This window comes from Mauremys mutica, chromosome 14, assembly GCF_020497125.1.
Source record: "Mauremys mutica isolate MM-2020 ecotype Southern chromosome 14, ASM2049712v1, whole genome shotgun sequence".
Classification (NCBI taxonomy): domain Eukaryota; kingdom Metazoa; phylum Chordata; order Testudines; family Geoemydidae; genus Mauremys; species Mauremys mutica.
The window spans coordinates 16,029,657-16,055,775 of record NC_059085.1 but is presented as its reverse complement, the minus strand read 5'-3'; the positions used below and the strand labels follow the sequence as shown (position 1 = coordinate 16,055,775).

The following is a 26,119-nucleotide window of genomic DNA, read 5'->3' as shown; positions in this document are numbered from 1 at the left end:
TATTCTATCAAGGCTCAAGACAGAAGTAGACCCTTTTCTTCTTGAATTTGTCTACAAGATTTCTCTCCTTCCCCAAAAGGACATATCCAGAATGATTATGGTGACAACTTAGAATTTGTTGGATCTACTGAAAAGTGGGGAATAAAATCAACTTAATAGAGCCCTTCAGTAGAATTACAGATAGAGAAATGTGAATGTCTGAATCTACAGGGATCAACTCATATTGGCATCTCATAGCTTGGTCTGTCTTTTAAGGTAAATTATGTGCTCCTGTTTTGCAGTTACGTAGGGCCTAATTTAGGGTCCACTTAAATTGACAGGATTCTTTGGATTGACTCCAGTGGATTTTGTATCAAGCCCTTAAACAAATTCTATTACTTACTATGTTTCTGGCCAAAGAGAATGAGCTGATGCTGTTTAAATAAAATAGAATGTTGAATTTACCGTCAGTTGAAAAAGTACTTTGGTGGGCTGTGTTCATGTGATTCAGTCCTCATGAGTGACCTTTGCACAATATAAGGTAATAAAGATGAAGCATCATCTGTTCATAAACATCTGAAAAATATGAACATATGCAGATCTTGAAAAGAATTTCCCCGGAATCTTATTGATAGGGATAAACAAACCATGGGGTGTATTTTGTGAAGGAGTTCATACAGTTTTCAGATCAGCTGCATGAACACAATCTCATATTCTGTGGCTCATCTAGATACTAGTAAAACTGAACAGAATAGACCTCGGGTCTCAGATGTTTGCTCATTGTCCAGGAAAGGGACACTTATAGCATATGTGTCCAATAGTAAATTGGTGGTCTCACAATTTTTTATCCAAACATGTTATTTCATATAGTTATATTTCTCAATCTGTAGTTCTACAGAAGAGCTCCAAAAAGGGTGCTTTGCCCATCCTAGGGGCAATCAGTGGGTCTTCCTGTGCTGGCAACTACGGTAATCAGGAATAACAGGAAACACCTCTCAGGTCTAATTTTCAGCTTGGTTGACTACAGAGGGAGAAAGGCAGCAGTTAAAATAAGGAGGAGGGTATGGTGGTGAGCAGCTGCCCGTCCTCTGCTTTAAGCAGAGGGGAGCTTCTGTACACTCTGGTTTGAATTAGTGCATGTGTATGCTCCAGTTGGCTGCAGTGGTGAGAGCTCCCCCTGCTGGTTCAATCTACTTTCACCACTGAAGACGTAGTACCATTTTCTTTACCTAGTTCCTGCAATTTTGTAATGTAGCTTCGATGAACCTCCTACCAGCTTAGGGCCTGATCATGCTCCATTATCAGCACACAGAGATCCTCCTTGCCCAGAAATTACCCTTCCCTTGCACAAAAGTGTGTGTTTGTGTGTGTGTGTGTGGGGGAGGAATGTTGAGGGGTTCACCTCCATGGACCTGTCCCCCTTCCCAGGAAGTGATCTGCATGGGCTGAGAATAGGCCTGTATTGAGTGGAGTTAGAACTAAGGGGGAAAACTCTCTCTCTCAACAGCCCTGCACAGATTTATTGGGAAAAGTAATGGACTATGTTCTCTGTTTTTTGAAGCCCCTGCCTCTTTTTAGAGGAAGTTCCTAAAGTCCCGCTATCAGGAAGAGGGTAGGAACAATTGGGTGGGGAGTGATTACCACAAGGGGATTCTTTCTTGGTTTTCATCACCCTTCTATATAGGTTCTTAGGTCATGGTTATCACTCTGAGCACCCTTAGACCCCCTCCTCTAGGTTTTACTGTGTACAAGGATGAGATCCAGCCACTGACTGGTATAATGGAGATCAAGACTTGGTTATAGGCTTCAACGGCTGATGCACCCCTTGACTAATAAATTGATTAAAAAGATGCAAGAAGAACCGCTCTTAGTCCACAGTTTCCACTCTGTTGGCAAGCTAACCATTACCCTAAGTCCACCGTTGTCTGAATTACTTTCCAAGCCTCTAACACAATTCTAATTTACTATGTGCATGTCTTTAAAAAGAAAAATTGTTATAATGATGGCTAAAGAGAGCTGAAATCCCTGGGGGAGCATCACGTGCTCACATCAGGAAACTGACCACCTTAGTTAAAAGTTAAATGTTTGACATGAACTAAAGTCATAGAAAAATATGATTCAGTCTTTCAGCGACTAGTGTTTATGAAAGCTTGAAAGAGCTGAAAGCCCAGTATGATTTATATCCTGGGAATTAGTATGCAACTTTAAACATGTTCTTTTTTCAAGTTCGTCTTGTCATCCATAGATAAATATAGATTAGGACAAACCAAAATAAATGGGTGGGTAATAAAATCCACAAAACTAACCATAATGGAAGAGTTTGTCCCTCTATTCAACAGCAAAAACAGCATCTTACTTGGTTTAAATAGCTAGTTGGGGTAAAATAAGTATTATTGGAGAGGAACGTTTAGCCAGTATGATACAAACAAGTCAAAAAATAGCCAGAGTACAACCACATAAAATAAAACGTTGACCAGATTTAAATATAATTGGTCACCCACCCATGTTTTTGGATTCCTATTATTATAGCTTAGGAGGCTTTGTAATATACCTTTGGAGAAAGTCAAGCTATTTCCCTGGGTTTCTAACCTTTGCACTTCAGTAAGATGATCCTCTGAGAATGTTGCTGTATATGACTAAAAAAATAGAGCTGCTTTATTCATAGAGGTGCACCAGCAACCACCACTTCCCAGAAGAAACTTACAAGACAGTTCATCACCACCCGTGTCTCCAGCTTTGTTTGCTCATGTATTTTGAGGGAAATATGAGGGCGAGGCTAACTTTTATATGTTGAACCATAATGAGCAATGCTATTTTCAGTATCTAAAACAGAACTCAAATATTTATTTATGCTCGTCACTGAGGAAGATTGACCATACAACATCCCATTATATTTCCAATTATACAATTAATATGACTAAATCTAATTATTACAGTATTTATACCTTGAGCTGCTGAATACATTTCCTCCTCAGCACAATGTGTGTATTTAACAATGTTACATAGGACAATAGATTAGAAAAGAGTTAATTTTTATATGGGAAATGTCCCTCTAGCATCCCTCCACCCCAATTTTCTCCTCTTTAGTCCCTTTCATCCATAGTAACCTCTCCACACACGTTGTGACCCTCTCTCTGACCAAGGCAGGCTAGACTTGGATTTCTCCTGATCCCAACAACATTGCCTTTAGCAAAGTGCAAAGCAAAACTAAAAGCTCTCTCATCTCCAGGAGTGGGCAAATTCACTCCATGGTATTCCAGAGAGCTTGGAACAAGATAAGGACTTGAACTTGGTTCCACAAGGTGGCACTGAAGTACTCTGCCATTCAATGTCTACCAAGCTGACTCCACTGGATATGTTCCAAGAACTAGGATTACCATACATAACCCATTCTCACACATTGTGGAATTTTCTACTGCAAGCCTTGCAATGCATCTGGGTAGTTGAAGAGACATCCTATGAAACTTTACAAAGAACAGGAATCCTTAATCATTGGGACAGAACATAAATTATAAGATAGAGACAAAAAAAGTCTCTCTCTCTCTCTCTCTCTCTCTCTCACACACACACGTTTAGTTCAATATTGCTCTTTTAAAAAAATATAATTGCACATTTGAAGAAAGGATTCTGTTAACTTTCTCCTGCCCCTAATCTCTGCCTATTGTTTCTCCCTAGACTGGGAGATCTCCAGGTAGTGATCATCTTTTCTTTAATGTTTAGAAAGAGCCTACCAAATCACAAGCATTGCCGTAACAATGTATTAAATAATAGAATCCCATTTTAACATTGTGGATTTGAAAGCTCAAATCAAACCCTGACTTTTTATTTGCTTTTTCATTCATCCATCTCCTAAACTTAACCAATTCAGTGCTTAAATTTAGAAAATGCTTGAAAAGTCTCCATGTCAAGTTACTTCCAAAGAAACCAGGTACGTAGCTATTTGTCTTTGGAGGTAGCAGAGAAACGGATGAATGGTTGCTACAACTAATTTGACCTGCTGTAGATGTTATAGGTCTTTGGTTGGGATATTCACTGACAAGAAGGGATTTCAGAAAGGAAGGAACATTGATTATGGGATATTCTAATTACTCAGCTGTTCAATGCAATAGCAGTTCAGTTAAAGCAGGGGGGTGGGTGGGAGAACATGCTCCAGAATACAGAACTGCTATCTCGTTAATTTTGTTGAACAACCAGTCACAGACAATCCTTAATGCAGTCCTAGGAAATGAGCCAAATGTGATAAATGAAGTTGATCTTGGGGAGCATCTCAGAAGCATCGATTAGCGATATGCAAACTGCATAAGATGAGATGGTTTGCTTTGGTTTGGAAAACTCTTTCTCCAGCTTCACCATGAAGTTTGGGTACTTATACAAACCTTTTGACTGTTTTCCTTTGGTGCCCATTCTCTACATCCCATTCTTTCCAAACCAACCTTGTCCTGCTCTCTCTCTAGGCCCATTCTTTACTTTTCCTGATCTGCATCACTCCTCCTCCTCTGACTCGAAATGGCTGCCTTCAATCCCCAAACTGCCTCTTCCCAGTTCTAAGGAGGTCCTTTAGTTTTGTGATGCTAAATTGAAGAAGGGCGTCAAGATTTGTACTCTTTCTGATGTGCTCTTACAGGCTGCTCTACAGTCAAACATCATATAAAGCATGTGCCATAGCTGGATCCTAATTGCTAAAGACTATATCACCCTCCCCTTGCACTTATTAGAAGGATGCTCTAGTCTCCAGCTGTCTGAAGACAACACACAGGTTAGCTTGGTCAGGAGACTATTGTAGGGCCAGGAATGGAGAATATATATTTTGAACTAAAAATGGTTTCTAGTACAGTTCAACTGGAGATATGGTGACGGTCTGTTCTTTAACCTACTTCAGCCATTTGTAGTAGCTGAACCCCTTGATGGCTAGATTTGAAATTCTCAAGGTGGTTTATAGTTGAGGAAGCCACACAATCTTTGACTTTAAGAAAGCACACTTGAAAGGAACATGAGTTTCCTTAGAAAAGTTGCTTGAAATTCCATAAAGTGCAGGGTCTCACCGTTAAACATAAAAGTCAAGGTGATGCTAAGTCAATTTATAATGAGTCTTCCGTTTGTAGTTTTTTTAAATAATGAGCTTGTAAATCATTAATAATCAGATGAAAACATTTAAAGCATTTACATGAAATATTTACATTTATAACAATGAGTTTGAAGTGCATTATCACCAGAGGAGAGAAAATGGTACTCAAGTAGAGTGTAAACTTATTGCTGCTGAATGTATGAACCCCTTTTTGAACTCATTAGAACTGCATTTGTTTTATAAGTTTTGGTGTTCACTGAACTGTATGCAGAATCAACTGAAGAAATGGGAGAGAGATTTCAGAGCTGGAGATGAAATGAATCCATGTTGCCTTCAGAGATCTAAAAGGGGAATGCAGGACAGTGTACTTAAGATGCAGAGTACTAAATAAATATATATGTAATAAGCAGGAGTTTTTATGCAGTATAAACAATTTAATAAGGAAACAATGTAGCATAATCCTATAATTATGGGTATAAAATAAAGCAAGGATAATTAGTGCAGTAAAGTTTTGTAGTAATTGCAGAGAATATTTAAATCAGAAAATAAATGGCCAGATTATTGTGAACTAGATTGAGACCACTGACTCATTCATCTAGGCCATGCAGGCAGGTAGAATCAAACTGATGACATAGAAAAGGCAATTCCATATACTGAACAATTACAATCCCTGAAATTCCAAACTATTCTTCACCCTTCTCTCAGGCCATTGTTCTTTTATCTTTTTGACCATAGACAACAGATATTTGAATATTGTGGCCCAGATTCTGACATCTCTCTCATGCTGAGTACAATCATACTCCAGTCTTATTGGTAATCTCAGCAGAGAGTCCAAGGTATGAATGGGACAAGGAGATTGAACTAATCTCTTGCCTCTAGATGAAGTCCCTGCTCTCTAATAAGTAGAACTAAAATAAGTGTAAACAAAGACCATCAAAGTTACTACGTATTTTAGCAAGTGCATATTCAGCAGCTGTACGTGCATGATAGTTTCTATTAAAGAGGGCCTCATCCTCCCTGACTGAACTAACCTCGTTATTTCTAGCCTGCTTCTTGCTTGCATATATATACCTGCCCCTGGAGATTTCCACTACATGCATCCGACGAAGTGGGTATTCACCCACGAAAGCTCATGCTTCAAAACGTCTGTTAGTCTATAAGGTGCCACAAGACTCTTTGCTGCTTTTACTATTAAAGAAGAAATTCTTCTTACTGGAGATAGTTGAATAATCAAACATATCACGTTTAACATTAGCATTTTTCAACAACTGTTAATGAACACTTCTTTGGTGTTTGGTATCTGTTGGAACAAAGTATTTGAGAAATAACAGTAACATCAGTCAAATAATTTATTCAATGAACAACTTTGGGGAGGTATTCAAACTCTTCCGTTCCTTTCTTTAGAAACTCCAACTAGTCCCATTGATGTTAATTGGACTACTTATGTGAACAAGGATCAAGGTTTGGCTCTGAAGTCACAATTCTGCAGTCACTTAAGAATATGTGGAACTTAATTAATGGAAAGTTATGCATGTGATCAAATATTTGCAGAATTGTGGGGCTTTATTTATTGGAATAAGGAGGAAGAATTTCATTTGACTTCAGTGTTAGAAAAACTTATTTATTTGCAAGGCCCACTGTGGTGGCATATATGCACACAGACATACTGACAGAACAATCTCTTGCTAAGCAAGACACCATTATCACAAACATTTCTTCCTTAGGCAAATGGCATGTGAACTGTCTGGCATAAAGCACCCCCATCCTTTCATGTGTTTATACATGCTCCTGTATTTTTTACTTCATACATCTGATGAAGTGGGTTCTAGCCCATGAAAGCTTATGCCCAAATAAATTTGTTAGTCTCTAAGGTGCCACAAGGACTCCTTGTGGTTTGGGTTTTTTTTGGTCTGGATGGGAATAACTGAATGACGCCACATCCAATGACTAAAGATCAACTTGGAGTATTGAAAGAGCATGGAGGAGTGTAGGGGAGAGCAGAGAGGGTATATTTTGGGGCTGTAAGAGAGAGTTATATGAGTCAGTCTGAGATTACCTCAAGTCCCTGCACACTCTTGCCTCCAGTGTGTAAAGAATGCAGGACTGATCTCCTAAACTGGATGGATTACTCTTCCTTGGATGAATCAGGCTAAGGTGAACTCAATCTACAAACTTGGTCACATTAGTAGGACATTTAAATCTTGCATTGGGATGCTCAAATTAGACATGCAAATAGCTGTTTTAGTCACCTAAAATGCCAAGTTTAGTATCCAAACATGGGATCTGGATGTTTTATTAAGATTCCCATATAGAATAATCTGGCTTGCAACATGCACACTGACACATTGATATTGTCCAGAGGAACTCTTTTGTAAACATTAATATGCAAATGATGCAATCATATTCCCATGGTTTAAACACAAAGAACAAATACAAGTATTTGCATACATATGTAATTATAAAAAGGAATTTATTTAGAGCATATTAAAACATACCAATAATTTTTCAAGGGATATGTTGAAAAAAATGTTTAGCATTTCACAGGAAAATTTCAGTTTTTCATCAAAACAAACCAATTTTTTTTGACTTTCAAAAACCAACCCCCCCCTTTTTATTGCTGTATTTGTGTGTTTTCTTTTTCTGCAATAAAAAAACAAAACTTTTGTCAAAAATGACCAAATTTTCTTTTGGTTGAAAAGTCATCTTTACCAACGTATTTTAACAAGCCCCTAGTAGTTCTCTTTGACAGCGTAGTGAACTTTGTGAATAGGGTGGAATGAGCTTTGTGGATAGGGTTGAAGCAGTAGATGTGATATATCTGAACTTCAGTAAGGTTTCTGATAATGTCTCACATGACCGTCTCATAAACAAATTAGAAAATTCTAACCTAGATGGAGCAACTATAAGGTGGGTGCATAACTGGTTGGAAAACTCCACTTAGGAAGGCACAATCAGTAGCACACATACAAAATGGAAAACGACTGCCTAGGACGGCATGCTGTGAAAAAGGATCTGGTGGTCATAGTGGATTACAAGCTAATATGAGTCAACAGTGTAACACGGTTGCAAAAAAGCAAACACCTTAGCAGGAGTGTGAAAAGTAAGACACAAGACTCTGCTGTGCGCTGATTAGGCTCAGCTGAAGTATTCTATCCAGTTCTGGTTGCCACATTTCAGGAAAGATGTGGACAAATTGGAGAAATCACAGAGAAGAGCAAGAGAATGCTTAAAGGTCTAGAAAACATGTCCTATGAAGGAAGACTGAAAAAAATTGGGTTTGTTTAATCTGGAGAAGAGACGACCGAGAGGGGACATAACAGTTTTTAAGTACATAAAAGGTTGTTACAAGGAGGAGGGAGAAAAATTGTTATTCTTAACCTCTGAGGATAGGACAAGAAGCAATGGGTTTAAATTGCAGCAAGGGCAGTTTAGGTTGGACATAAGGAAAATCTTCCTAACTGTCAGGGTGGTTAAGCACTGGAATAAATTGCCTAGGGAATTTTTGGAATCTCCATCATTGGAGATTTTTTAAGAGCAAGTTACACAAATACCTGTCAGGGATGATCTAGATAACACTTAGTCCTGCCTTGAGTGCAGGGGACTGGACTAGAAGACCTCTTGAGGTCCCTTCCAGTCCTATGATTCTATGTTTGCTTGTAGAACTATTTTTAACACTGAAGTTTATCTACCATAATTCCTTGACAGTGTTGAGCCAAAACATCAGCTGGTATAAATCTGAATAGCTCTACTAACTTCATTATACCTGCAGAAGATCTGGCCCATTGAGCTATATTATATAATTATAAGCACTATAATTACAGTTTAAATAGGCTAAGGAATAATTAGTAAGAAAATTATTGGATAAACTTACTGTCTTTCTGCTCAGAGAATATCCAGGAACAGTTACCATTATTTTATTTTTTTTTGCATTATTTGGCTAATCAAATTTATTCAGCACATTTTAAAACTCTAATCTATAGGTTGATTGTCAGCTAAATGTTCAACTCTTGACATTCAAATCTAAAATTGATGGAAAATTGATATTTTTTTCCCCATGGACAATGACAAATGAAAAAAATCACCTAGTCTATTTTTCATAGAAAGTTCCCACTTTACCGAAAAAAACAAAACCTGAACTTTAAAAAAAAAAATTATTTTCAGTAGCTGGAAAATTCTGTACGCTACTCCCCAAACTGATGATTTTAGGAAAGTACACATTTTCTGTAAAAACATTTAGTAAAAAACTCAATTTTCTGTCAAAGAAAAGTTTCAACAGAAGACTTTTGAACAGCATTATTCTAAAGTCTAGCTATGTTTCTTAGTTTTGACTGGTGAGAGAAGCCGTGTGGTATTGTTTTTTTGAACGTACAAGCATTTCTGGCAACAGCAACCATGTATTGGAATTTACTATTTTGTTTCTTGGTAACAGTAATGTATACTACTGACATTGTTTCTGTAATGACTTGTATCAGTAAAACGTGACCAAACAAATGTTCCAGGAAAGTAAACCAACCAGGGGCAAAAACAGTGCCAAAGTAGATTCATTTAAAAAAAAAATAATCAAGCAAATATTAGTGAATGTATTTGCAGTATTCATTCAGTTCTAGCTTTAAATTCAAGATCTAGAATAAGTTTATTACACAAATGATCTAATGACAGCTCCAGGACTTTAGGAAAATTTGCAGGATGTATGGCTCAGGCAAGGGGCAAGGTGACGTAGAGGGAAGAATAGACCATTGGAGCTGGAGCTCAGTTTATATAAGCTTTCCTTTCCCACGTCCCTATCATGTAGGGTTTTCTAAGGATGCTTCGGGGCTTGGACAGCAGACTGACCTGCTGTGGAGCTGGTGTTCAGACTGTCAGTGTGCAGCAGGGGTGCTGGAATAATTTTTATAGTAGGGGTGCTGAAAGTGGAAGCCATGTATTTGGTTGTTATAACTACTTCAGGACTGGGGGTGCAGTACCTAGTTCCCAGCACCCCATATCTACAGGTCTCAAAGCTCTGGACACTCTAAAAGGGGCAGGGTTTAAATGCTACCAGGTATGGAAATCAAATATTTGAATATGTGATAAGGAATCTTTTTGCCCACTCCTAAGTCCTTCTTCTAGACACTGTGTTTGCTTTTAGGCCAACTAATTTGGCAGTCTCTGCTGAGTTCCTCTAAACAGCAGCTCATCACAAAACCAGAAGAGAATAGTGTATTTTACCACACCCAACCTCTTTGGCGAGGTGGGAACAAGCACTGACAATGCTTGCATTGTATCTTTTACCATATAAAACACCCAATCTGTGTGAGTATTGCAGTTGGGAACCTGCAGTATGGAGAAATTGACGTTAGCTATCTCCATTGTAACAGGCTGTCATCTTTCAGCACAGACCAGCCATTAATCATCCAACAATCATTCATTCATCCTTTCAATGAAGCATTAAACTGTGGCCCTTTCTGCCTGTCTCTGGTGATGATCCAGGTGGAATTAGAAATCCCAGTGTGCTTTTCAAAAAGAACGGGATTCACCCAGGTGACCCTTCATCATAAAAGAAAAAACTATTTCCGTTGTCCATAGCTACATGTAAGCTATTGCTGAGTACATAATAGGCACCACATTTACCTCCACAGCTGCTGCTCCACCAGCATTTAACTGGTTCATCTGCACAGTGGTTTGGGATATCCTGAGTATGAGAAATGCTATGAAGTCAGATTCCTTTATCACTTACAGAACCTGGACACATTCTCAACCAAAATTGCATAGTGCACCTGTGATTCATTTAAAAGGATTCTCATCTTAATGCAGCAATCTGAGCTATATGCCTTCATCTCCATGCACTGAGAGGAGTGGATACGCTAAAAATCACTAAGCACACATGAGCAGCAATAATGGGTGGAAGTCACAAAATATGCACAAATCTTCCCTGTTTGTCAAGTCTTGTGTGTAGTCTTGTGTGAATTAATGTACTCTAGGCTAGTTGACTTCTCATTCTTCCTTTTGGGCCCGCTAGATGTAAAAACATTTTTAAGGGGCCCACCCAATTATTTTCTTAACGGAATTCAATTTTGTTTGGACATATATTGCTTTAAAGTTATCACAATAATAAATATAATGATAATATAATACAGCCATGTGAAGTTCTAATTACTTTGGGCAAGTAATATTTCTAATGAACTATTTATTATCTATGGCCCTGATCCTACATATACTTGGGCCCATATTCCAGAAAGCACTTGCATAAGTCCACTTTTCAGACTGTTTAAGGGAGTTATGCTGTGGAAAGTCAATGAGATTTGGGTGCCTGACTCCTGGAGGCTATTTTTGAACAACCCAGAAGAAAGCACTTCAAGCTCATGCTAAGCCTATGCTTTCCTGAGTTAGTGCCACAGTGGATGTACTCATGTGAGTGAATTTATGCATTTAAGTGTTTGCAAGACCAGGGCAGAGGATGTTATATCAAGCTAACCACCACGCTATCTAAGTGGTAAATGGAGGAGAGAGGTCTGAATAGGTTTTGTAAATTTGCATGACAATTTCACAACTCTATGTAGTATTATCACAACACTGTATGGGGAGAGGGGTAAAAGCGGACTAGAAGTAGAGGGACAGGTGAAGAAAAAGTTAGAGAGAAACACAAGTACGTACTACTCTTCTTTGGCTCATATTTCTATGAAGCCTCATGCTTGTGTGTGTGAGGGAGAGAGATTAAAATGCTTTTTTATTCACTACTGCAGTTGTTTTTGAATGTATGGATTTCACTGATGGAACTAGTGTCTAACTGTCCCCTGAGATAGACTAGAGGGCAAGATTCTGATGTCAATCAGTATGTCTACATGGCAGCCCAGCATGCCTTCCAACCCAGTTAGACAGATAAAGCTAGCTTCGCGTGAGAGAGCGCTAAAAATAGAAGTGTGGACATTGTGGCATGGGTGGTGGCCCACGGGCTCAGGCAAGCTTGGACTTGGGTGGTGAGCCCGTGCCGCCACTCATCTTGCACTGTTCACGAGTGAAGCTAGCACAGGTGCCTACCCAAGCTGGGAAGCTCACTCCCAGCTGCTGCGTAGATATACCCTGAAGTAAAATTGGGTGAGGCCCTGATCCTGCAAATTCTTACACCCACTGTGTGAACTCACAATGATGTTAAAAACAGTGCATCTTTGTGATCTCTCTCAGGTGCGAAGCCAATGGGACTATTCACACTGTGCAAAGTGAAACAGGTCTATGCAGGACTGGGACAGTAAATGTAGTGACCTGGCATATATGACTGGAGAATTAGATCCTAGGAATTTGAATGCAGTGTGCAGATCTTTACTTTGTTTGATATCATTGTTTTCATAGGCACAAATCTTTCTAACATGCATTACAATGCACAAATATATGGTGACAGATGCAGGACAACTGCCAACTCCCTTTACTGAACTGTTGGCTATAAAACTAGGAATAGTACTCCCCAAACACAAATTTGCATCAGGTGACATTTAAAATGCAATGGAATCTGGAAATGAAAAAAACAAACAAACCCCAAGAAAATGAAGTCATGGTGAAGGCCAAAGTGAAATCAGTGAGGAAACTAAACATATATAAGATTGCATTGGTGCCTAGTGTCAAAACAATGTGTGTTCTGCCCACAAAGAGCAAAAGAAAAAGGCCTGCAACTCACCACTTGATACATAGCTGGTTGTTTGACCAATGATTTATATGTAAGGTGCCTAAGGTATCCGCTCTCAATTTTTCTGCAATTAAGGAGGGCAGGGCAGGCTGGTGACAAACGGTTTTCCTACAGCGCTTTTGGCTTTAGCTATTATCCCTTAGATATCTTTAAACTAATTCATCCCCTTTTAGAACCACAGGTTTGGGTTGATAAATCAAGTGAGACCTGTGTGTGCCGTGAGCTGATTACAGGGTCATTCCTTAACAGAAATATTTGACCATAGTTTCCCAACTTCATATTTTATCTAGCAGCTGGTGATGTATCATCACTAATCCAAATGCAAAGTATCAGGAAATAAAAGAAGGAGGCACTGTTTATAATAAATCACTGACAGGGAAACCTTGACCTTTTCATTTCCTACAAGGTATTTCATTGTTAGACCACAGACAAACAGAATTTTTCATCTGGTGCTTAATATGCATCAGAAGGGAACAAAGGTTTATAAAAGAAGAACAGTAGGGTAACGCTTCCACTAGAGGACACATATCTTAATAGAGAGCTAAAAGATTGTGTTGTTAATATCACTTTTTCCCTTAAGGAGCCTATATTTTTTCTGATTAGGTCATATTTTAATAAAACTTATTCCCCTATTTGCATCCTTGCAGAATATTAAGAGATTTTCTTAACTTTAAAAATAGCTGTTTAAAAATGTGTGTTATTTTTAAGAAAAATGCTCATCTTAGAAGCAAATGTGAATGACAAATTAAGTTCATGAAAATCTGTGTCTTTAGTAATGCTCAACCCTTAAATATTTCTGCAGTATATTATTGTTGATATTACAGGTACCTAGACACAGGACCAACAGATGGCAAGAAACAAACCCTGCCCTGAAGAGCTTCCAGTTTCCAAGACAGAAAAGTAATGATAGGGGAAACCGAGGTACAAAGAGATTAAGTGACTTGCCCAAGTTCACAGAGGAGGAACAGAGCCTGGAAAGAACCCAGGTATCTTGATTCCCTTTAGCTCCTAAACCATGCTGCCTTTCTGTCCTTGATACTAACCTTTTATTAATTTGGATAATTTTCTTCTCTCTCTCTCTCTCGCTCATTGGCTTCAGTATTTCAGCATTGAAAAAGAGGGCACTCATTGCTGCTGGGGCAGCTGTGTATAGTACAACTTCACTAGACCCAGACACTGATATCATGGCTCCTTTTCCAGTTTCCCTGCATCCTCTCCTCGGAGAGGGGATATGGACTTCTCTTATATTAAGTCCCAGGTGCATTGTTAATGTCATTTTGATTTTTATGACTGAGCTAGATCATCCCCTCTTTTCTACTAGGCGTGAGAAGAAGCATGGAAACAGACTCCAGGGCAGGTTCTGTTTTGCTTCCATCTTATGGAAGCCCTTCTGCTAGTGTGCCAGTGGGTCACGTTTCCAGGACTGGGACCCTCTCAACCCTGCAGGATCTTGAACTGGCTGCCTCCTCCACTCACTGACATCCCTGAGAGGTTGGAAGGCAGCAGTTTACAGGAACACCATGGGAACAAAGCTGCTGAAGAAGTTTTGCTGCCATGGGAGAAGGATGTGGTTGTGAAGAGGTTCTAGGCCCTGCTGAGTGTTTCCCACATAAAAGACACCTGCATCAAACAAAGCCAATATCACACTGGGGAGAGGCTGGTGAGATAGCTTTGGCTCTCTTGAAAGGCTTGCAAACCTTCATAAGGCTTTCACCAGGTCTGAGTTGGGAGAGAACTTAGAGCTATCCATCCACGCTTCATGTGCTTTCAGGTAGGACCCATCTGTTTAATGTAGGTAATTCCAAGGTGCCCAACACCAAGGTCTCTAAACATTTATACCATACATTCCATTTGTCTTATTTAGAATAAGGACATTTTTTGATCTGTATCTGTAGCAGTCCCTTTTCTCTGTTGTACATCTCTAGTATTTAATAGGCTAATATATGCTTTTACCTGTGCTAATACACCAGGCGGCGTGATGAGGGAGTGGCTGTTCTGTGGAACAGTCACGGGCTTTACATTAATCTGAATGCAAGGACGGTAGGGAGTGAATGCCCTCCAGCAGTACCATCCTCCCTAAAAGAGCAGGTCCAGGAGAGAGCTGTGCCTCTGACCACATTGACCCAGCCAGCAGAGCTGGGCATGCACATGGAGCACCTCCTGAGCCTGGTAAACAGGAAGCACAGCTACTAGGCTTGCCCTGTGATGAAGGAGATTTTGTCCCTATCTGTAGCACATTTTCTAGAAGTTCTAGCTGGGGTGGTGTATCACCAAACTCACCCCCTCCCCGCAAAGGGCTTTGGCTCAAAACCTCTGTTTATCCCTAAGTGCTTTACTTTCTTTGCCAGAACGTTAATGCATTTTACCACCATTAGCCACTTGTTCTCCTCTCATACAAAACAGGTTTAGAAAATCTATTTTACTGAGAGCTACTATATCTAATTTGTATGAATTTACTAAAGCTTGTCAGTCACACTGAAGCCTTTATTCATCTGTGACATTAAAATAAAACACTTTAAAACCTTTGGCACAAAGCACTCTTGTTAAGAAAGTACAGAAACAGCATTCACTCAGCTGGTAACAGAGCAGAATGGCAGAAAATAATTAGGACAAAATATGGTCATTGTTACTTCCACAAAGGTCAAAGTGCAAAACCTGGGAAATTTGAGGTGGAGGGCTAGTACAAAGAGATATGTAACCTAATGAAAACGCTTCATTGCCCTATGAGAAAAGATAGAGAAGAAAAATTCAATTGCAGGGCACCCATGGTGAAGATGGTCTAGCTCTCTCGGAGAGTATTGCTTTTTTTCGCCCTGGGCTAAATTTTCTCTGGAATTAGGAGCAAACATGCTGGTGAAATCCATTTTGAGTCCAGTGAGAGGGACTAAGAGTCCTTCTATGTATTGCCAACTGTAAACCTCACAAAAATCATGAGTCAAGTGCCCTCAAAATCATGCAAATGGCTTTAGCTATAAGACTTGTTTTTAACCTCTGGCTTTGGAACCATTCGGGTGCACTCCCGTCACATTGTCAGGCTTATCTCCACAACCACGAGGGCTAGAAACTTTCATTTTTTAAAAAAAAGTATGTTGATATTCTCACATATTCATGCCACTGCAGGACCCTGGGTGTTAGGAAATATCACTGAATATTGCAAGACTCACACAAAAATTGTGAAAATTGGCAACACCACACCTCACACAGCACCATCTGGTGTTCTGAATGCAGCACTGCAGCGTATCATGGAGGAGATGGAAACAGACAACCCTTTAGAGCCCAGACCCCTGCACAAACACAGTACCACCCGGAGCTCAGTGGGATTCCACATGCCTGGATCCCTGCACTTGCTCCAGGATTAGGGCCTTTGTGTGCTCCAATCTGGTTTTGCTCTAGCTTTTTCCCCCCCTCCTTGCCAGAAGCAGCTGGTGGAAATTGTTTTAATGGTTAAAACAAGGCATAGCCACAAACTAAACCAACAGCATAGAAATGTGGAGCGGCTAATTAGCTTCAGCCAAAAGGAAGAGGGGTCAAGGGACTATAACAATTGTCTTCAAACACACAAAGCTCAGGCCAGGTTAGGACTCAGTGTTGGTGATACCTCAGGTCAAGTTCTAGAAGATGCTCTCACACGTTGATATTGGATCTCAGTAAGATGTGGTGACTCTATTAGCAATTCACTTTTAAAATCCCATCAATTTACATTTCGAACCTTTACAGGTCCTGTTTTTAATGCCAACCATGGGCTCCTGGTTACATTTTGTCTTTCCTCTATTTGCCGATTGTGCCTACAACCCTCATCTCCCACGTTACCTCTGCAGTGTTACTGTCCTATTTCATGCTGTCGCAATATCATCATCCTGTTTTTAATGTCAGTCTAGTGTCATGGAATTGATCAGAAAATAATGTTTATGTTATGTCAGAAATCAAGCATTATAACTTCACTACAGGGCCAAATAGAAAGCTCAATTGAACCAGAAGGGAATAAGCCCTTTCTGTAAGCTCTTCCCAGCAGGGACTCTCTCTTTGTTATATGATTGTACAGCGCCTAGCACAATGGGGTCCTGATCTCTAGGCATTATTGTCATACAAATAATATAGGTTATTTAAACTGCAGGCATTTCTGAATCTTACATAACTGGAAAAGTAATAAGCAACGGTACTGAAAATACATGAAACTAAGTAGTAAGATACATACTAGGACATTCTTAGTGTATGAAGTACAGGTTATCATTGACTTAGAGAGCCAAAAAATAAGTTGCTGCACAGTTATACGTTTGAGAAATAGGGAAGTTGAAAAGACAAAGTAGTATTACAGCAAGATAAATCATCTCAAATATTATACTACCCCTTAGATTTAATCACACATTCAGCGCCTGTGCAACCTTTGTGTCAAACTACTGTAATAGCTAATGCCCAGAACAATCTAAAGTCAAGCACCCCTGAGGGGTTTTGTATAGATATATATTATATACACTACGTGTATAACATGTATATAAAACACTCACATATACATAATACATAATAAAATTGTTATAATAAGGTATAATAAGATCTAATCTTCCATCTACATGCACACAACTTCCATTACTGTTGATGGGAGTTCTGTGCATGTATTCACCAGAGAACAAACCCCTTAATTTTCAAATTACAATCCTATCTGCTGTAAATTTGAATCTCTTTTCCTCCTAATTCAATTTGCCTTCCTGAGAGTGTCCCTCACAGGACATGAGTCACTTTGTAAAAGGCACCTCTGTATGACAGCGGGAGGAAAGCTTCTCTTCTTTTTAAGGATCAAAATAAAGTTTGTGGTAAAACAAAAACAAAAAAGCATCCAAGAAACATGGTATGAAAAAGTAGTACAGATGTTGGTCAAATTATCAGATCTTCAAGTTTCACTTGCAGCCAAAAGAGAATTTTTCTTTGGCCAAAACTGATCTTGATTCCTAGTGAAATTGACAAAACTACACCAGAAGAAAGAAAAGTGAGTTTCATGAAAACATGAATAAAGGATGAAAATCAAAATCGGATTGTTTTGTATATGGTAAACAAATCCTTGCATAGCTCTGCTAACAATACTTATTTATTCTGTATCTTTTTTATGCCACATTTACTTTACTCACGTAGTATCATTCCACATAGCACAGTCCTTCAGATAGGCAGGAGTCTGTTCAAAAGTGTGAGTGCTGGGAGAAACTTTCCTAGCAGTCAGAACTCATTGGGTTTCATAGTTCGTTAAAAATCAGGCCAAAGTCATCTGATAAACTTTTCAGGAAAGTGGTGGAGAATTTAAAAAAACCAGCACCAATTTATGTTCTTGGCTATAAATATACATGATACTAAGTGGAATGTGTTTAGATGATAAATGTGATGGCTGTCATCTTGACTGGCATGCCAGGGGGTTGAACCAGGGATGTCCAGAGCAAAAAGTAGGGGTTGCCACATCTTGAGCTAAAGCTCCCTACCTGTGGCTGTAACAACTCGTATAGTCTATAAACTATAGTCACCTGTAACACATCCACATCAGTGAATTACATGAACACACAAATATAGTCTCAGCTGCCTGAGTTGGCAGGGATGGAGTTGGGACAAGTGGACTCCTTAGGTGGGCTCATACCTTGATTTCCCTTTCTCGTCACTTCTCACTTTCATCCTTTACCACCCACAGGCTTGGCAATACTGCAGGTCTGAGAGGGACACGTAGGGGAGCCAACTCTCATGATCTGAGTAACTCTCATGATTATGGGTGTTTTTCTTAAAGCCCCCACCCCTGAAGCAAGGGACTACAGTAGAATCTCAACTTCCACTTTAAAGAACGGTGTCTAGCCCTCCTGTTTGACAGAACAGCTTGAAAATGTGACTCCTAAAGGCTCAAAAACCAGAAGGCAAATCGAACCTCCACATTTATTATTTAAAAAAAAACAACATATGATTTTTAGGCCAATCACACAGGTTGTGTTTTGCATACCTGGCATTGACAATACTACCACACATCTTTACTGGGCTGCATTTCCATCCAAGAGGGTATAGGGAATCACTGCTTGAAGTCACCTAAAGAGAATGTTTCTCTATTCCTGAGGGAGACCCGTTGTTTCCTTCTGTAAGGGCCATCATTCCTCTCTAAAGGTATGTGTACACTGCAATTGCTGGGTGTGGTTGCAACTGGAGCTGAAATACCTGAGCTAGCTTTAATCTTGCTAGCTCTGGTCCCAGAACAGAGAAGCTGCAGCAGTGCTGGCTTTGCAAATGTACCCAGAACCCTGGGTTATTACGCACAGGGCTAACCTGCACTGAAGCTCACTTGCCACTGTTCCAGGATCTGAGATAGCAAGATCAAAGCTAGCTCCGGTATGTTGGCTTGAGCTGCAATCACACACCATGCCTACAGTATATATACATACCTTAACTTGCCCAGGGCAAGAACAAGTGTGCTACTGGGCAGCCAGATGCAAAAGCATCCATCTCTAGTGCTCTGATAGTCCCTATTTTCCCCCATGTTTCCCCCTGCAGCATCTCTCGTTCCACCTCCTCACGGTCTGCAACGGCTGCTAAGCTTCTGCTCCACAAAACCTATCTGAATCCTGAACATTTTTCTCCAAAAAGGAGCAGCTCTGGGATACAGAGGGGTCATTGGGGAGAGTATGTGCAAAGGGTAGTCCTGCCCTCCAGCTAACAACCTTCTTCTCTGTAATGGGACTTGAGCTAAACAGCTTTGACCTCTGCTTGATCACCTGGCCAACAGCTATCCTCATGCAACCCAGAGCTCTACCAAAACTCTGCCCAGACACATTTCCAGGCTGTGGCCCCTCTAAACAGTATCACTCCCTCCCATTTCCTCTTTGGAGGGAGACTGTGCAGGGCAGCTTTGGAGGCAGAACAGGGGACATGCCCAGTGGAGCTGCAGTTACACAGATCCACCAGCTAACCCCCACAAGCTACAGAAGGGAAAAGGCCTCCCTACCTTTCATTTCCCTTGGTGAGCCCTCTATTTATTTCAGCTATGTACTGGTACTGGGATTTGGCCCTATGGAAATACATAGAGGTGCAGAAGATGGCATTTCTCTACCCTCTTTTCTTTTTAGGACAAGTGACATGCCAAACTCTCTCACTTCCTCTACCATTGTTCCAGGCCTGGAGTTCACAACACCCTGGCGTAGCCTGCTCTCGCTAATACCTCTGCTTCAATACGTACCACAATGTATATTAATCTCCAGGCTGCTTTTCTTTACAAATCCCAGCCCCTCTCAGCTCCCCTGCCTAGCAAAGCAAGACTCAGGGAGACAGACAAAAATATGCTAATTATGTCGACTTGGGGCGACAGACAATATGCTAATTCTGTTCCCCCTCTCTGTTTTAAAGGGCTAAGGAGGTTTTCTGTGCTAGTCTACTCTACAAAATTCAAGGCAAAGTACAAAGGCGTTAATATTGTACAATTTTTTGCGAATGTACTAATTATGAAGTGCCAACTACCAAATGAAAATAAGGAGTGATGAGACACATGACGTTATTAAAACCCACTTACATTAACTGAAAAGTTAACAATTCCTATCTGGAGGATTCTGCTGTAGCGGATGGGATTACACAGCAAAAATAAAATCTCTTCAATATAATTCTTCAATTATTCATTCATCAATCCTTTCAGGATTAGGGAGGTTTTAAGTCATGGTAATTTGAAAAAAACTGTGGGTACTCCTGATCCTGAGCAAACCCCAGCATTTTCCAGAGGTAAACAGTGAAACTTAATTAACAGGTCAAGCAAGTAATCTGAGGGATTATTGTTGCATCTGTTTCTATGCACTCAGAGGGAATATTAATAGCTATATTCTACATAGCACCCAGATTGACTACATGCCATACAGGATAGATTAGGGAGCCTGTGGTTTTCTGTTTTGCTGTAAACGTGACTCCCCATTCAGAATTTTGCAGCTTTTACTCCATTTACTTGCAAAGTGTGGCAATGTTCCTAAATACAGAGATGCAAAAGGATAGAGAATTTTTAAACATATTTTTCTTTCAATAACACAAAAACAAAAAATATAGATTAGTCTGTGCTGTTGATCAGAAATACCTTCATTTTATATATGAGAGCATGGGATCAAGGCAGGGGAAAGGGTGAACCAGATAAATGAACATAGAAGAGATCATGACGAATGGGAGCTGGAAGGAGGAGGACAGACCCAGGAGCCCAGCTGTCTGGCCACTGTACTGTCAGCAAATCCAGCTCTGAGTTCTAGACTAAGCCAGAACTTTTCTCCATCTAATTTGTGTATGTGAGATTAACTTGTAATAACACAACATATTTTCTAATTTGCCTCTGCATTCTTGATTTCTGTGGAATGCCGGCACTTTAAAAAGAAAAAATCTTTCAATTAGTCAAAAACTGTTTAAAAAAACTCAAAACAAACAGTTTTGATGGAAAATTTTCAGCCAGTAGATCCTTATGGCTGCACAGAACCCCACCGAAATCAATGGGGCTCCACAGGTGCAAGTTTCTGCTTGTATCGATCCAATTGCAGAATCAGGACCATAGGTCTATTACATAACTACATTCACATTAAGTTCATTCTTTTGTGTTCATCATTCTGTTACTAATGGAGAATGGAGTCAGGTTAACTGTACAACTTTTAAAAAACACATTAGAGTGTATGATTGTTTCTGAGAGGCAGATTTTGTGTGCTATCTGAATCTAGCTGAGTGAACACATAAAACATTCATTTTGTTTTCTGGTACCTGCTCATTTAGTACAATACACTCAGCCATAATGATGTAGCTTACAATTTTATGGTCATGTACGATTCATGCTGCAAAGGACACCGTGTCACACAGAAACCTTTTTATTATCAATCACTAGGAAATAAAACCTTGAAGACTGGCATTAATTAAAAAAAGCTAAGGATTTACAAATGCTCTCCCTTCATTCACTACATGTAAATATTCATGGTAATATCTGTGGATCGCTTTTTGAAGTATTGATCTTGGAAAAATGAGAAATTGTAAAAGAAAGAAACTTAATTATGAAAGATTCTCTTCTGTTCCTTGAACTGGAATATTTTATATACCATTACTGACAGTTTTTAAGATAATATTGAAATGATTTTGAAAACAAGAGGATGTTCTCCAAATGTAGACTAATTCCTAGTCTTAAAAATGGTTTCCTTGCTTTCCTTTTTGTCTCCTTAACTGCAATCTATCCTTGGGTTCCAGACAATCATGGTCTTTCTGTGTCCCAATTCAGTAAGGTATTTAACCATGTGCCTAACTTTAGGTATGTGGTAAGTCCCATTAGTCATAGCACTGAATCAGGGCCTAAATAGTATTTGTTAGCAATGATCGAAGTGTTTGTTATCAAAATATTTGACCCCCAAAATTGCTTTTCAGTCAAAATGTTCACAGAAAATGCTCCACTTCAAATGAAATTTTCCAGTTTTCCATCAAAAACTCATCAGTAAAAACTTGTTGTTTTTGAACGAGTTTTAAAATCAAATGTAGTTGCTGCAATGAGAAGTGCAGGATGAAGGATGATGGTGGGAGAGAAAAATGGAGGATGGCGGGTGAATAATTCTGCATAGCATGCAAGGAAAAGGTGGTAGTGGTTGGGGAAGAGAGAGAAAACCCTTCAGGGCAGGGACTTGTGTTTGTCAAGCGGCTAGAAAAACGTGAACACTATAAATAATGATTTTTTCTCAGACATTTAACATATGTCATGCACACCACCCCCTGAGATTTGATCATACATTCCAGGTTCCATAAATTCAGGAGTGTGTGGTTTTATTATTATGATTAAGTTTTGTAGAACTTGATGCATTAATTTGTTGCCCCAGACAACATACGCAACAACTTTTAGATACGATATATAAAGTATAGGCTCCACCTACCCAAGACCCCTCTGGCCTGCCCACATTTGTGTAAGTCAGTTATATATAATGTAGAAGGGATGCGTGAGAGGGTGAACAGCCCTGATATGAACATGGACTCGGCTTTCCTCCATGACAGACAATTGTTTCTGGAATCTGAGCATAGTGGATCTATGGCAGGGTTACCCAGCCCCTGCTACTGAACAGACAGATATGGAGTTGGGCCTCTAGTTTCCTTACCTAAAGGTAATCTACTTATCAGTGCACCTCCAGATTTTGGATAAGCTATATGGTACCAAAACCCATCTTGCAGTCCCAAATACCACATCCTCAAATTCACATGAATGATATCACATCAGTACTCCTAACCTTCTGCCTCTTCTATGATTAGTAAACTATCCCCTCCAAACCTTAATTATTTCACCTGTACATGTCCCTATTTTCAAACAAATTAGACATGCAACCACAATTCAAATAATTGCTTGCCAAGTATATTTGCATGCATAATTACCCAGCTCGTGGTAACTGCATGCACATTAGGTATGAACAGATTTTCTGCACACAAAACTTTATTGTGCTTTACTTGTTTGAAAACCCATCATTTAGTCTATTTCTAATTGAAAAATACCTAAGGTACATTGGCAGATATTTTATTTTTACAATACCTGACTACTATAATGTTTGATTATTTTATATATATATACACACACAGAAGTTTTTCACAACAGGATAGATAACTTGGTTGCTAAAAAGCCCTGAAACTCTGCACAAAGAGATCAGTATTAAGTACCAAAAATGGCAGTGGTGAATTGAAAGTTACTCCTTTCCTGTAGTGAGTCTTTACTTTCACAAGCTACAACACAACTTTTCCTAACTACAGGTTTGAAGAGAAAATGTAAATCTTGCCATTCTTTCTAGTTTGGCACACACAAAAACTGCATTCAGACTGCAAAGAAAGCATCGTTTACTTAACCATCAAGGAGCAGACGTTTTTCATTTAATATTTCCAGGAGTAAATAAAACTGCCGTGGGTGATAAACATGCAGGCAAAATAGTTTAAAACAATGTTTCCTTAACTGTGTTAGAGATAAGTGAATTATCCAGCTTGCCCATCCTTGATTTCTGCATGTTAAAAAACACAGTCATCTCTGGCAACTGGCATGGAACATCAATTAACATCAAACCAAACTGACTTCTCTCAGTTCATTTGATTTATTTCTCCTTTAGCGTTGTTGACAAGCTTAATAACAAGTTACAGAAAATAGCTTGTTCTTTGTCTCTCTTACCCTCTGTTTCTCTCTCTCACTTATTTATTTATTTTTGGTTTTACTGTTTTGATCCCACAATCCCACGATTATTTGGCATTAGTCAACATATAACATCATGCAGAATTTTCTGTTCTTTAGCCAGTGCTTATTAACCTGAAACCTACAGTGAATGAATGCCAATAAATATACAATATATCACTAAATAAAACAACGTCAAAGGCTTTCATGTATGAACTCAGCTTGAGAGAAACATTACCATGCGGCTGGACAGCACATTTGAATTTTCTTCCTATCATAAACATTATTTATTATTACTATTCATTGATTTTTTTAAATTCTTAATTATGGGTAATTGGATGATGAGTTGTACCACACTCAGTTCACTTAGAAGTCTCTATATTTAATTAACTCAAGATGGTTTTGAACATTTAAATGTCAAAACAACATTTAGAAAGCAGAACATTAACATGTCATTCAATGAACTGTACATTACAGAATGTGACTTACAGAACAACTGGTTTGTGTGTGATGACAGCTCATGAGCTCGGCTTGCAAGACGTCCAAATTTGCCATACATTTGGGATTAACAGACCACTTGTTGCAGAACTCATATTTGGCTTGATGGTACCATGAGTGCAGGATAGGGTTAGGCCAGGAGTAAAAATATCAAGATTTGAAACTAGTGCCATGAAATCTTTTCCCATTCCCCGTTAATTATGAGTCCAGTCTTTGGATGATTTCTCTCAGCACCTAATGGGAAGGAATTATAGTATTCAAGAAATCAGAGATGAAGGAAAACACCTACTAGGAACAAATTGTTAAAAAGTGGAAGCCCACGTAGCCATTTAGAGTCTTAACTTAGCATGCACAGTTGTGGTGGTGACTGCCCACAGAAACAGAGGTGCATATTTTTCTGTCTACACATTTATGCCATGACCATCTCCATTTTTAAAAATCATTGGGCACATAAAGTCAGCAGTCCACCCCACTCTCAGTGAAGGTCTGTCCCTATACCTGTATGAACCTACCATCTCAAATAACTCCTTTCCTGCCTGACCTATTATCAGGGCCCCTACAGTCTCCTCTTAGGGGTGTGTCTCTCTCTATGATACTTCAAATCTTTTTCTATAAATCAGCCCCACCCCCAGACTCCTAATGTTAAGATATGAATCTGGCAAAACAATAGATACTTTTTGGAGAAAAAACAAGACATTTCAATTTAACAAGAAGATCGTTAGAAAAGGGAAGATGGGCTGTATTTACTTTGCATATTGTTTTTTGCACAAGTCTAAAGGTAGGCCGGACAAGGTTATTTAGGATTGGGCTAGCAAAATATCGTAAAGGAAGCAGGAAGATTGGTTATTTCAAAACCTGCAGAGCAATCATCTCTGTGTTAATTATTAGCCTTCTCTGGTATCTGGGGTTTATGGAAAGACATACAATAATTCTGGATTTTGGCAGCTTGAAATATTAGTTTCATCTGGCAAATTGGGAAGAAATGCTTTTCCAACCATCATAGGCTCATCATAGGAAAGGACAGGAAGGCTTTGTAGTTTAAGGAGCAAAAACTGCTGGTCCATATCAGCCTGAGTATTCAATGTACTAGTTAGAACATGGAAATTATGCGATTTTTTTCCAAATTAGATCTGTTGCACAAAGCACCGAGGCAATGTTTTGTAAGCTGGAACAAAGGTAAGAAACCTGATTGTACTTTGGTAATGCCAAATATTGAGAACCAAAGAATTTACAGCATATTTGATCTGTACCTCAAGAACATTCACCCAGAAAAATAAGTTCAACAGTGTGAACAGGAAGTATTTCAATTCCATGGAATCCAAATATACTTTTAGAAATAACTCACCAATCCCATTTTGGGACTAAAATGAGAAACACTATTCTTGAGATAAGAATGTGCAAATGGCTACAGATGTAGATTAATACAATAACTGAAAGCATTCGATATTTACAATAATGTTCACTGTTCTGTCTGAATCTCTCTCTTTTTCCCAGAAAAGAATATTTTTAAAAAATACCAGCAATACAAGTTTTCCATGTCAAATCTTGCAATTTGTTCTAAGAAATCAACAGTCATCTTAGCAAATGGTCATCCTGATGTTTCATTTCCAGAGAGGATTACACATTAGTAGACCCACCTTTTAGGATAAGAGGGGTCCCAAGCAAGAGAAGGGCCCCAAGTTGCTGGAGGCAGAGGGATGGTTTCTGATGGAGAGTTATTTTTAATTCCTACAGACACATGCTGCTTGAAATCCTATGAGTTTCAGAGCTTACACAGGATTGT

The 26,119-nt window shown here is 39.2% G+C and overlaps 1 long non-coding RNA gene across 1 annotated transcript; it reads left to right on the top strand.

The window, feature by feature from the left end:
- Nucleotides 1-458: 458 nt before the first annotated feature.
- Nucleotides 459-14,477, top strand: LOC123349392. Its single transcript, XR_006573522.1, has 3 exons — nt 459-520; nt 13,526-13,687; nt 14,023-14,477. It is a non-coding gene; the product is annotated as an uncharacterized LOC123349392 (long non-coding RNA).
- The last annotated feature ends 11,642 nt before the right edge of the window (nt 14,478-26,119 follow it).